The 13,599-nt window shown below is 30.5% G+C and overlaps 1 protein-coding gene across 1 annotated transcript in view; it reads right to left on the bottom strand.

Moving 5' to 3' along the window:
• The window catches only part of LOC129966133 (calpain-A-like), a 77,617-nt gene extending 65,859 nt beyond the window's left edge, over window positions 1–11,758 (bottom strand). Inside the window, exon 1 of the mRNA XM_056080520.1 lies at window positions 11,103–11,758. The gene's annotated coding sequence lies outside the window, so the exon portion shown is untranslated. The remainder of the gene's footprint in view (window positions 1–11,102) is intronic.
• Window positions 11,759–13,599: the final 1,841 nt, after the last annotated feature.

Raw genomic sequence — 13,599 nt, 5'->3', positions numbered from 1 at the left:
AACAAAACGTAGATTGAAGATTTTCGTGACGCATAGTCATTTAAGAGATAAATGTACTGTGTTTTTTAAAAAACGTGATCTCACATAGACAGAAAGATCAACGCCCTTCGAATTTAAACCTAATACCTCATGATTTTTCTGATTAATCTCATGTAATCATAAATTTATGATAAGAAATCGCAAGAAAAGATATACCTAACGGTTGTCATTAAATAAAAATTTACTGTTGGAACAATGTGAGTAGTAGAACAAAGTCCTTGTGAACGGATGAATGGAAGGTTCAATCGATATTGCCGTGATATCACTAAAAAACGGAATATTCGTCGCACCCTGAGAAATCTTGCGAGCTAAAATATAGCTGAAAATGAAGAATACTGGATCCAAAATCTGCATAGGTTTGTTTGTGACATTGTATGAAAAAAAAAGCTTTAACAATAGGATTTTATGGAAATTTGAACGATTTCTACTTTTAATTTATCATAAAAGCCTCGAATTATATATGTCATTATCAAATATGTTTAAAGAAAATTCCGTCTTAAAATTCAAATAAAAGGAAAATGCCTACATTTTTTAAAACTTTGAAAATATTTTTCAACTATTTGAATATGTATTAAAATATATGGTAACAAGCAATGAAACGTCAGATGATGTGCGCTTCTCAAGCGATGGCATATCATGTGAACTGATTAAGTTATTATTAAAATGAACATTCGGAATTAATCTTATGAAGGAAGAGGTGTCTCCTATAAAATCCAGAATCCGCGAAACGTTTTGAAAACCTTCACTTCAAAAAAAAAAAAAAAAAAAAAAATTCCTCGATAAAGGTGAAAGCAAGATACGCCCATTGTAAGTTTCTTATACTATGATTTGTGAAATAATTCCAAGTTTTTTTTTTCTTCCTTTATATAATTTTATTCTATTTTCTGTCCCATTTTTATTTCCTTCTGTTGGATTCTAGAGCACGTAAATAGTTCTGGAAATGACCAAGCCGATGCTTTCGCCAGGACCGTGCAAATGTATAATAAGCGCATTTAGACAGTGGTAGGAAAATGGCTGATGGTAAACATTTGAAATGAAATTTTATTAACATAAAAATATAGATTTTTTTTTTAAAAAAATGTGTAAACATTTTGTGCTTTCATAAAGCATGTTATCAAACATATTTATAATAATACATATTGTAAGACATGCCAATTTTGGCAACTCGTCTCACCCCTGAGAGTAACCCCGCTTGCCTAACGGAAGTGGGGGAGGAGAAAGAAGGAGAGAAAGAGAACTGGCTGAGAGGCAGCAGAGGAAGGTCGCTCTGCTAGATCGTGATGTTGTTTCTTGTAATATTTTCATAATTGTGTGTCGTAATCTGTGCTGTGTCCCTTATGATCCTGTGAATAAAAATATTGGGACTAAAAAGGTGTGATCACTGTCTCTACAGCTCATACAAAAGAAACCCCACGCCAAAGAAAGGGTTTTTACACATATATTTGTAGTATAAAAAATAATATTGCAAGCGAATAGAAATAATAAACTGAACAAATCAAATATATTGCTTAGCACTATTATTTTATTATTAGAAATAAAATAATTTGAATATGTAGAATGTAAAATATTTGAAAAACATATAGCTAAAGAGAGATGTGTTATGTAGATGAACAAATAATATTTTATTTAAATTTTTCAGAAACATCAAATTATACTAAGACATGAAATTTGTCTTCAGATTTCGTTGGAGTTACATTACAGAAATCTAATTTTTGGAACTTTGTTTTTAGCAAATCGATTTATAAATAAATAAATATCTAATTTTTATAAAATATTACTTTCAATAGAAATAATTTTAAATATTACTCGGGATCAATTACGGTTCAAGATAGATTGACATATCTTGCAATATGGAATGCTTTAACAACTGAAATTGGAATTGTTAATAAAATCCAAGAAGCAATAAAAAATGAATTTAATCAGTAAATTTAACTGATGACAAAAATGTAGTTTAGAATTTCAATATATGAAGCTGCGTTTCCCCCAAAATTTTATAAAAACTGCAATTCACTTATAAGTTCTATATTAATTATGTTGCTTTGATTTTTATCTGCTAATTCTTCTTCAAACTTCTGACAAAAATTGAGCTGATGTTATTCAGAGCATTTTTGAAAACAAAATTATTCCATAAAAATTTTTAAATATCTGAATGGGATGATAAGATCTTTTCTTTCGAACTTTTCGCTTAACGATGATATTGCAATGGCCAACATTCTCCCCCCCCCCTTTTTTTTTTTGCAAGTTTAATTTGGTCTGTATAGGTTGATGGTCTCCTCGCTCATAAGAAAAAAAATTTCGAGATTATATGGTTTCTTGGCTTTTAAAAATAGTGTCAACATTTAAAAAAGAATGCAAGTGATTTACAATTCATGAGTATATGATTGAAAACTTTATTATTAACTTTAGATGTATACTCTTTCAAAAAGATGTTTGATTTATTTTAACTTTCAGAAGTTTGAGAAGCATTAAAATTTTTAATTTGAAGAATATTGCTAATAACATCAACTTTGTTTAGGTTTTGTATCACCAAATTGCTGGGATATAAAAGTACATTTTAGAATGTTTTTTTTTTCTCTTAAAACTATGGCCCGATTTCTTCTTACCCAAGTTTTTTCGATTATTTCAAAAGAGATTTAAGCACCTCTCCTTATTAATATTCAAATTAATTCTTACAACTATTCGACTTCATATCTGACAAAGGTTCAATATTAAATTTGAAAAATAGCTTCTTATCTCCTTGACACCAAAATCGTTTAACTTCCTAATTAAATGACATTTTATTTGGAACAATCCTTTTTTTTATTATAATAATACAAAGGTATATTCATAATGATCCTTTTAAGTGTTTTTTATATTTAAAATTATTTAATACTTTTACTTAATTACTGATTTAATATTAAAAATGCAGTCATTCGATGCACGAATCAGACTTGTCATTGTATGAGGAAGGAGTTAAAGTAGACCATTGATTAACTGAGGTGGAGAAAAAATTGTTGAACTATCAAAAAAATTCTGTATAAAATAAACTCTTTTTTCACAGCATCACTCACGACAAGTTTCTAACTATGATTAAAACACTGCAGAAAAAAGGATCTAGTTGATTCTCAAAATTCTTTTTTTCTTCTCATGTTCGAACTATTACTGTATTCTTGGCGAGTAAAATACTAATGTTTAAATCGTTTTCTTGCAAAGATTTTAATAAAAAGGTTGTTAGTCCTTCACCAGTTGTATTTATTGTAGAATCAAATGCTAAAAAATACTCTCTTCTTAATTTTCTAAAATAAAATACCTCAAGTAAACTGATAACTACTCTTAATCAATCCTTGGCATCAGGGACGCAATTAAGTTAAACAGAGGAACATCTGGCCGTTTTGATCTTATGTAAAACAATTTATTAAAAAAAGTTTTAGAAAAAAAGAAATCCAATATTTTTACGTGAACTTCAAGACTTTACTTAATGTGTTTCGGATAAATAATTTTGGTCAAATATGCACCGTTTTAGTCTATAATTTGTTGCCATTTTAAAGGAAGCTTCATTATACCTCTCTCATTGAAGTCTTGGACCCAATTGGCCTATATGTAATCGATTTTCACAATCTTCTCTTGATGCCAACTTCTTATCACTAAGGAAGTTTTTGCAAGGCAAGAAAAACTTGATAATCGCTTCAAACGGTTCAGTTGTTGACGGTAGAGATCCGAATTTAAGTATTTGGTCGTATAGAAGCAACTCATAATAAATTATTCCTTTCCAATGCCACCAAATGCGCAGCAGAAGCTTCCTGGCCGTTAGTCCTGGTTTGGCCCCCTTTTGAGCTGCTTCACCGCGCTTTGACCGCGATCGTTTTCGCACAGTGTTGTCGTATGCTACCCATTTCTCATCCCCAGTCACCATCCGTTTAAGAAATGGCTCTATTTCATTCCGTTCGGACAAGGCTTCGCAGATGGAAATTCGACTCGTCATGTTTTTGTGTGTGTGTTAATTGATGTGGCACCCAAACATCAAGCTTCATTTTGAATCCAATTTTGTGCAAATGGTTTAAAACTGTTTTATGGTCGATCTTTTTTAGCTCTTCGGCGATGCTACGACTGTTAACATGCTAGCCAACTTCGATTATTTCTGTGATTTTATCGACATTTTCGACGATTGTGCGAGGTGCATCTTTAATATCAAAAATACCTGAATGTTACAGTATCGGGATCATAAACACTATTCAGAATTTCAGCGTCCTGGCTTGCATATTCGCTTTTATCACAGAAAAATTGTAAAATGTACCGAATTTTCTCTTTGTTGACCTCCATTTTTAACACTTTGTATACAACTAAATGGACAAAACAAAAAATGTATTACAACTAAATGGACAAAACAAAAAATGTATTACAACTAAATGGACAAAACAGAACAAAAAAAAAACATCAAAATAATTTTTTTAGTGCGAAATGGCGCCTTTCCAACGAGCATAAAACTGCAATTATTTGATCGATACTTTACGAGATATCGATCACTACAGCCAAAAAAGTAATGGATATTTTTTCCTCAACCTTAATAACCAAATTGTTTAATTTTAAAATTTATATTCAAGGAAAGGAGGCTCACATTTTTGAGTTTGAGTTCTAATAAATTGCACAGAATGATAGGATCAAATTTTGCAGTCATTTCTATATACGTTAAAAATTACTTCTTTCGAAAATTTGTTACTGGAAGCACAAAAAATTAGTTGGGCTAAAAAAACATTGGCATAAATAATTCTTTCTATAACATCGTGCCGATGTTTAAGTTTCCCTTTTTTGTAAACTTTGAAATTCCATATCAACAGTTCTATCTTTTCCTAATCGTTATAGGAAATCGTACTGAAGGTAAGAATTTATCAATCGCATTTACCATCATATAGTATCGACATCACCCGCATTAATATTTAAAAACCCTCAAACCCTCCAATTTTCCTTTTCAGACAGATACCAGACACACAACAAAACTTTGACCAAATTAAAATATAAACTATATATATCATCCTGATATTTCAATACAGACTACTTTTTTTTTACTGTAAATGATAACCCGAGGCTATCCAAATCAAAGAGCTGGATTTAAGTATTTTGCTAATGAAAACTAATATTCATTAAAATGAATACAGGACTTCAAAATAATCTATACTTATATAAAGTTCAATGTGTGTGTGTGTGTGTGTGTGTGTGTGTGTGTGTGTGTGTGTGTGTGTGTGTGTGTGTGTGTGTGTGTGTGTGTGTGTGTGTGTGTGTGTGTGTGTGTGTGTGCTTGCTCTACAGACCAGACCGTTTGACCTACAGCTACCAAATTTGGTACATGTATACCTTGGGGGTCGTAAATCTGCACCTGGGGTCCCATTTTTTGAATTTTTAATTAGAATTTTAATTATTAATTAAAAACTAACTTTCCCGCCAAAAAAAATCTTTTCATTTTCCCCACCGCCAAATGAGTAAGGCTTTTGTTTTGTTTTTTTCCACACTAATGACGCTAGGGTTAACATTTTTCGGCCGATTATTTCAAACGATTCTGTTTATTTTCTTAATGTTTGATCCATTTAAAATTAAACATTATTAATTAATCGATCTTTCAGATTCATTCTGAAGTCCTTTTGAATTAAAATAACACAGAATAAAGGAAATTCTAATTTGCATAGCGTTACCCCAACTGACGTAGAAAGATTCACGCATTTGCGTCACCATAACTCGCATTGAAAATTCGCGCATGCGCATTGTGTTCTGATTGTTGGCTTATTACTGATTCAACGGATTTTCAACGGATTCGGACTTGATTTAAATTATTTTTAGGTTAGTTGTGTGCTTTTGTAATTAAATTATATTTATGTTAGTTATATATTTTTTGTATATGCTTACAGTTTTAAGTATATCGTTTTTTAAGTAGTTTATTTTAACCTGTTTTCGACCGATCATTTAAAACGATTCTCTTTATTTTCTTAGTGTTTGATGCATTTAAAATGAAACATTGTTAATTAATCGATCTGCTCATGATGAATCTGAGAAAATTTTGTTGACAAATTCTTGAGATATTACATAAATTAAGATATATATTCTTTAGTGCCCATAAAGTTTAAACGCTCAGTGACTCTGTTTTCGGTAATCATATTATAAAAAAAATGCTTTGTTTCAGTAAAAAGTATTATTATATTAATTGCAGATTCATCCTTTCCACTTTAATTTAAAGCATAAATTCTACGGGAGCTAACAGAAACTTAGATACATATTACGTTATGACTGAAGGCCTTTATAATATTATGAGTGAATTATATGACTATCAGCATTTGAAGTTTTAAAATATTTTGATGAAGAAGTTATTAAAGTAGGAATTGCATAAAATATTTAATTATTAAAATTTTAACGAACATTAAGATTGTCGAACCGGCTGGTCGCCAAAGGCGACTAGTATAAAATAAATTGAGAATGTTTTTGTCAAGTTTTGTCATTTCAAAAATATTATTGGTTTTGTCCATTTTTCCAGATTTAGCTGGAAATCACTCAATTATTCATTGTTAGATATTTATGACAAGACCTCCTTTGTGTAAAAATTCGAGAAATTTTCTTTACTTTTACCGCGAATATGCAAACTTCATAAAAAAAAGAAAGAAAAAAGTATGAAATTTGTATCACTTTCGTTTTCAAGTTTTAAAAGTAAGATGTTCTGGCTTTCCGTTTTTTTTCTAACGAGAATAAGAGACTGAATATAGTTTTCTAAACAATTCCTTGAAAAAAAAATCAAGAAATTATCTACAAAAGTTGACTTTCATTGCGTAGTAAAAATCGTCAAATCATCCTTAATTAATTTATTTACAGAATCAACAATGATTTATATATAATTTAAAACTGCAACCTGACAACTCGTCCGGAAAAAACATCGTCGCACAGGATCTAAAATGTTCTAAGATTTATTCGGAAAGGTGGTGAGGGGAAAAAAACGAACACAAATGTGATCAAATAGTTTAAAACGGTAACTTTTTGAAGCAGCACTAAGAGAATAAAGCAAATTTAAATAGCGTAAATATAGTGCAAGGAAAAAGCATTTTACCCCTTGGGTTTGAGCTTTACTCTTCCAGAACCGAGTTAGAAAGGTGTTATAGTACATGATGTGTCATCACCTTGAAAGCTTCTTAGCACCCAGCAAGAAAAATGAAAAGGGAAATGACCGTACCCCACGATTCAGATAGCAGGATTAACGAAGAAGAAAAGAGGATAAAGCGACAGGTAGAGTACATGTAGAAATTTTAAGAATATGACTATTTCCCCATGAGATCATACTGGAAGTCGAGAGCATGAAAATTTTGTTCATGGTGAACTTCATCCATATATGTAGAATGTCAAAAACGAGCCGAAGAAATAAATACTTGAAGCCATAACTTTTTGTGGAGCTCGCAGGTAAACCAACAAACATGGCGGTGATGCCAATCTTTTTTTTATACCAAGGAGTTCTTCCTGGTTCAGAAAAAAAGAATCAAACCTAACAATTCTGAGTTTACATTTCGCCAGCATGTTAAAACTACACGAAATCTCCATTCATTTAATTATTTTATTAATTCTATATTTATGGAAAAAACCGCAGAAAATTTTATTATATAATTTATTTAAATTTGCTTTCAAATACAATTTCCTCTATTCTTCACATTGTCTGATTCAAACGACGAATCCGAGACTTTTTTTATATACAGGGTGTTTATAAAGTCCCGGACCCATTTTGATGTTTAATAACTCATAAAATAATAAAGATATAAACACACTTATGGCATTTATTGATGGAATAACTCATATATTTTCCTTTTCAGGTTTGAATATTTTTACTTTTGTAAATATCGTCTGCACGTGTGGTTAATTTCAGATAATTTCATTTTCCAGTCTAAATATCTGTACTTTTCTAAATATTGTCTGCTTATTAATTGCATTTTTCTCTCTTTTGTTTTTGTCAACTATTGCAATGTTATGTTTACTTTTGATGTGTTTGTTCTATGTAGTACTTTTGTATGTGATGTTTTATTCGAGCGGATATTAAGGAGAATGCATACACCACAAGAGAAAGCACAGATTTTATGGTGGTTCATAGAAATGAAATCGATAGTGCAAGCACAGAGAAATTTCAGAAGAATTTACCAAAAAGATCCTCCATCCAAAAACAGCATCTTGCGGTGGAAAAAGAATTTTCTAGAAATTGGAAGTATCGAAGATAAGAAACGTTCCAGACGTCCTTGCACAAGTGATTTTGATGTTGAGCGTGTCAGAGAGACATTTTTACACAATCCTAGAATATCTGTGAGATCAGCGGCAACAGAATTGGATATGCCAATTTCGACGGTGTACAAGGTTATTAAGAAAAAATTAAGACTGCATGCATACAAAGTTCAAATTGTTCAAGTTTTGGAACCGAACGATAGGCCTAGGAGGATGGCCTTTGCAACAGATATGCTAAGGAGGATAGAAGATGCTGCTGATTTTCTGAAGAGCATAATGTTCTCCGATGAAGCACCCTTTCATGTTTCTGGCATTGTTAATCGCCATAAAGTGCGCAAATGGCTCTGTGGATGCCGACATGCTTGTCGCTACCTGGCGTGAAATTGACTATCGACTTGATATTCTCCGTGCGACGAAGGGGGCACACGTGGAAGTTCATTGACAAGGGTCATGAAACTTTTTGAGTCTATTTAACCATTTATGTTATTAATTTAAATCTATCTTTATTATTTTATGAGTTATTAAACATCAAAATGGGTCCGGGACTTTATAAACACCCTGTATTTCAATCTGCAATTAAGTTAAGGTTTCAATTCATTTAAGAAACAAAAAATGTAATAAACTTAAGAGTTGCACATATCGTTTGCATTCTTATATAGATCAAAATAACCTTGACGTCCTATTTGGGACCATTTTTATTATTTTAATTTCCATAATAATAAATATGGGCATTTCGGATAATGAAGCGTTTTGAAGTGATTTTTGCATTTTAAATTACCTAATACTCTCACTTAATTGCAGACTTAAAAATTGAGTCATTCGATGCGCTATTCCGATTCGTCACTACATGGGAAAGGGTTCATTGGCCCAAACATAGTTTGTCATCTGACTAAGAGGCTGAATTAATTCGAAGGCCAAGCTCAGTGAGAGCTTTAAAAAAAAATCTCACTTCTTTTATTGTTATCAAAATACAATGTTACCGTAGCTCACCAGATTTTGAAACTTAATTATAAATATAAAAAATTGATGTAAGATTTTGCACGTTAAAAATTGTTACAAGTTTTTTTTTAATGCTGTTTTTTAACTGAACTTCCTAGACGTTTTGTGTTATTCTAATAAGGCCCGTTAATCAAACTCTTCTTTACTTTGCACTTTTTATTAGAAAAGATGCATAAAAATATGCTGTTCATTTATTAAGAGATATCAAGAGAAACGAGAGTTATAAAGATTCCTATATTCATAAACTGTAATGACTCGATTTCCTTTTAGTTTATTAGAAATTTTTATTTATACCAAATTGCAATTGTGTCATTTAATTCCACTGGCAATAATTATTTTTGTGAAAAGCTGAGCTCTTGAGCTGTGAATTTATTTAAACTCCAAATTAGATGCCAAATATTATTTCGGCCATTTATTCTTATTTCTATTCACATTAAGAATGAAAAGGGCGTCTAGAATAGCTTTATGCATTCATTGCGAAGTTTTTTAAAGTATTAGTCTAAAATATATATTTAAATATCGAAAACTATGAAAATCAATGTAGGAGTCTGGTACGTTCTTTCAATATTAAATGTTAAAAACACATTTTGTAATTATCATGAAACAATTCTCGTCCATTTGCTTAAAATAAAAATTTAAATATTTTTTTAAATATTTAAAAAAATTATGCAGGTCGTTTATTTAAAAGATTTCTCCTTCATTCACAATTTTTTTATACGTCAACTTTCTTAAAAATTAAAATATGAATTTTTATCCCGCATGCAGTTTTCCAATTTATTACCACTTTAATATTCTTACGATACATTTTCAGAAATACTTGGTGCTTTCTAAAAGAAAGTTGACATCCCTTGATACTAAGCAAAATATATAGTGTTAAAGAAAATTAAAAACAGGCATATGAAACAGTAAAAGAATTGCATAAGTTTTTATAATATTTTCTAGAAATACTCGAAAAGCATTACGAGAGTTAAGTAAAAATATCAATATTTCTGTCTTTATATAGAATGATAGAAAGCCCAATACATGAAATTTGTTTTGCTAACCTCGTGTTAAAATTGATATTTTATATCGATCTTATTTTTTACTTATGTTTAACTCATCCTTCAATAAAAAGTCGATAAACAGACTGGAGCCGTAATTTGCATGATTTTTATGCTGGCAAATGCAGATTTAATCATTTCTTTCCGTTCTTCACATAGGGCATTAACTTTTTCTCTTCCATTTCATAAAGTAGTAAAGATTTTTTTTTTTTTTTTTTTTGCAGTATTTCTTACAGAAATTATCAACTCATTTTTTTATTCCGAACTTAAAATGATTTCGTTAAATAGTTTGTTTTAGCCGACTTTCAAATTGCCCTGCAATTGCATTTCTAAATATTGCATTTAAAGAATAGTCGGTCAATTTTGAATGCAATATTTCAGTATCCGATTTTTGATTTTTCATTTATTATGTTATTCACTTATTTTAATATTTACACTATTTTAGGTTTACTTCATTTTGCTTAAAGGTAGTTTTAAAACATAAATTAAATATATCTTAATTTTTTCCTAGAAGGATTAATTTAAAATATTTAGAGAGAAAAGAAAATGCAATTTAAACTTTTGATCCCTATTTTTTTTAATTCATGACAATTTTATTACAACAATACACATCCATATAAAGCAAATAAAATGTAAGAGTATAGAACTTCAAAATGCTTACAGTCATCACAATTATTTAAATCTCATAAATATTGTTTTAAAAAAATTTACAAATTTTTATTACTGTTATTTTTTAAATGGAAATCAATTCCAGCTATTGGTTTCTCTGCACTCCATAAAGGAGTTGATCCGTTGCATATAAAAGTGACTTACCCAAAATGTCTGGTCTTATTGCTTTCTCTTCTCATCTAATTATTTCGACTCTGTTGCCTAGTCTTCCCGGTGATAACTCCGAAGTCCCCCAGGAAATCAATGCAATGCATTCGTTTGTCTTCATGATAATCATATTATTTGCTTCGAGAAGTATCTTTAAAAAGCATGGAGACAATGTTTTTTTAAATTCTTTAAAATCGTCCTTAAATTTCGTCGACTTAATTAAGTCGGAAGGATTTTTTCAATTAAAAAATCTTTTTACATTTCAAACAATAAGTATTCATTTTCTTATATAAAATTTTTTAAGATGAATTGCACATTTAAATGATAATTCATCATATAACTGAATTAGGAGCCATCTATAACTGGAGCAATGAGTGGAATTTCATGTAAAAGCTGTAATTTTTTTGAGATGTGCGATCGCCCGAATTGATTAAAAGCTCGTTCGAAATGCCGGCTAATTGAGCGCGAAAAATCTAAACTGCCTGTGCAGTGCCATGGCTAATGCCGCGTGTGGGTTGCTAGACGGGTTCACGTGACTGAGATGTCATGGCAACCATACAAACAGGGAATGCGTTTCTCTTGCGATCAGTAAAATGTGAAACATCGTCTATTTGTTTACACCAATGCAAATAGAAACAATTTAAAATGATTCTTTTGTTCCTTTAAACAGAGTTAGTAACTTCTGAGGTTAAAATGACAATTAAAAAGGCAAACTTAGTTTCTTTAAAAGTTATCTTGTTGCTATTGGTAAATTATAGAACAAGAAATAAATGTTTATTTTTTAATACATTTAATACATAAAATATAATTTTTATATTCAAAAATGCTTTATGTTTTTGGACAACTTTGTTCCATATTAGTTTCATTTAATACATTTTTAATAAAAAGGTTATTTAACGAGTACGTTTTAATAAGATGCAACAGAAACTTTCAAATGATCTTCGTTTGTAAATCTATTTTATTCAAAGTCATAAATTTTGCATAAATAAAGTAATATTTGAAAGACAACTAACTTACATAATCAAAAAAGTTTTTAAACTTACAATATCTCAAAAGAAGATTTTAAAAAATCAACCTGAATGCTTCGATTATGTACTGACATCAAATGGTTAACTACAGAAATGGCACAAATTCTTATTTGGGAAAATTGAGTATTTTTCAAAAAATAAAATCAATACCTTATGATTGTTTTTGCTTGAAATCAATCAAAAAGCAATATGACCTAAAAAGTAAGTATTCATGAGTTCTACTCAAGAAATTAGTTCTCAGAGAAAAAAAAATTCGAACTAATTTAGTTGGCTGATCGAACTTTTGACTCGATTTATAATCAATAAGAGCTCAAGTTGACGTTACATGAAATTCTAAAACGTAACATTATTGTGATTGATGTTGTGTGCGATTCCACGCTTGCATGATTTGTAGAAAGGGCTATATGAAGTCATACAACATTCCGCATAATAAAAGCACCAACATATTTAAGCTTTCTTCGCCTCAGAAAATGTGCATTTATCTCATTCTCACTTTCTCATATACTAAGCACACGAAAGAAAGTTTTGATTTGCACATTTCCTCCACAATTTTCTTTTGACAAATCTCCAATTTTTGTGTCACATTTTGATTTCAATTGGTCCCCTAAAAAAACAGAATCCAAAATATATCGCCGGCTTTCTTCAGTTCAGTTCAAAACTCAAAACGCACATGTGAAAGAGACGTGGGAAATAAAAATTTGAGCGTTCGGCAAATTCATGCCATTGCTTAAAATATGCATTTTTTTTTTCAACGAGTAACGTGGATAACATTTTTATCAGGGAGAAAGTTTCGTAGAAACTACTCTTGTGGATTTTTTCCCTAAGAAAATGAATACATTTCTCCTCCCCAATAACCAAAAGATCGAACCATGCTCACAATAAGCATGAATTTGATTTTGCAATGCATTTTACGTCTTGCAGGAGTAGAAAAGATAGAAAACAGCGAGAAGCTATATTACATATGCGTCTGAATGCTTACTGTATTCGTGATATGACTGTGACATCGCCTAAAAATGACCAATCTATTTCAAAGCATATATTGCTTTCAGAGATCAGCACTTTATAATGAGTGGTCCGTCCAAAAAGGTATCCAGACACTGCTCTTTATTCAGCAAACTAATCATTACACAATAAAACTTTAAAAGCCTATCACTGTAAAAGTATGTTTTCCGTAAGTGTATGAAATATTTCTTCACGTAAGAGGTCGTTTCCATTTTAAGTTTATTAAAACTTTATTTTTTTTTCTAGAGGCGACACCTGACTTCGAATACATATTTAAATTCTCCAGGTTAAAAAGCTGGACTGCAAACGGATGCAAGATTCGAGGCGACAGATTTATACTGTCTTCGAGCTACAATGGTAAAATAAGTGATTAATGCGCTTCGGCTTCAAAACTTTACTTCCTTCTTAAATTTTGGGACAGTTAGAATTTGATTACGCATGATTTTGATTTGCAGTTAGCACGA

This window comes from Argiope bruennichi, chromosome 4 (genome assembly GCF_947563725.1).
Source record: "Argiope bruennichi chromosome 4, qqArgBrue1.1, whole genome shotgun sequence".
Lineage (NCBI taxonomy): Eukaryota > Metazoa > Arthropoda > Arachnida > Araneae > Araneidae > Argiope > Argiope bruennichi.
This window is presented reverse-complemented; position numbering and strand designations above follow the sequence as displayed.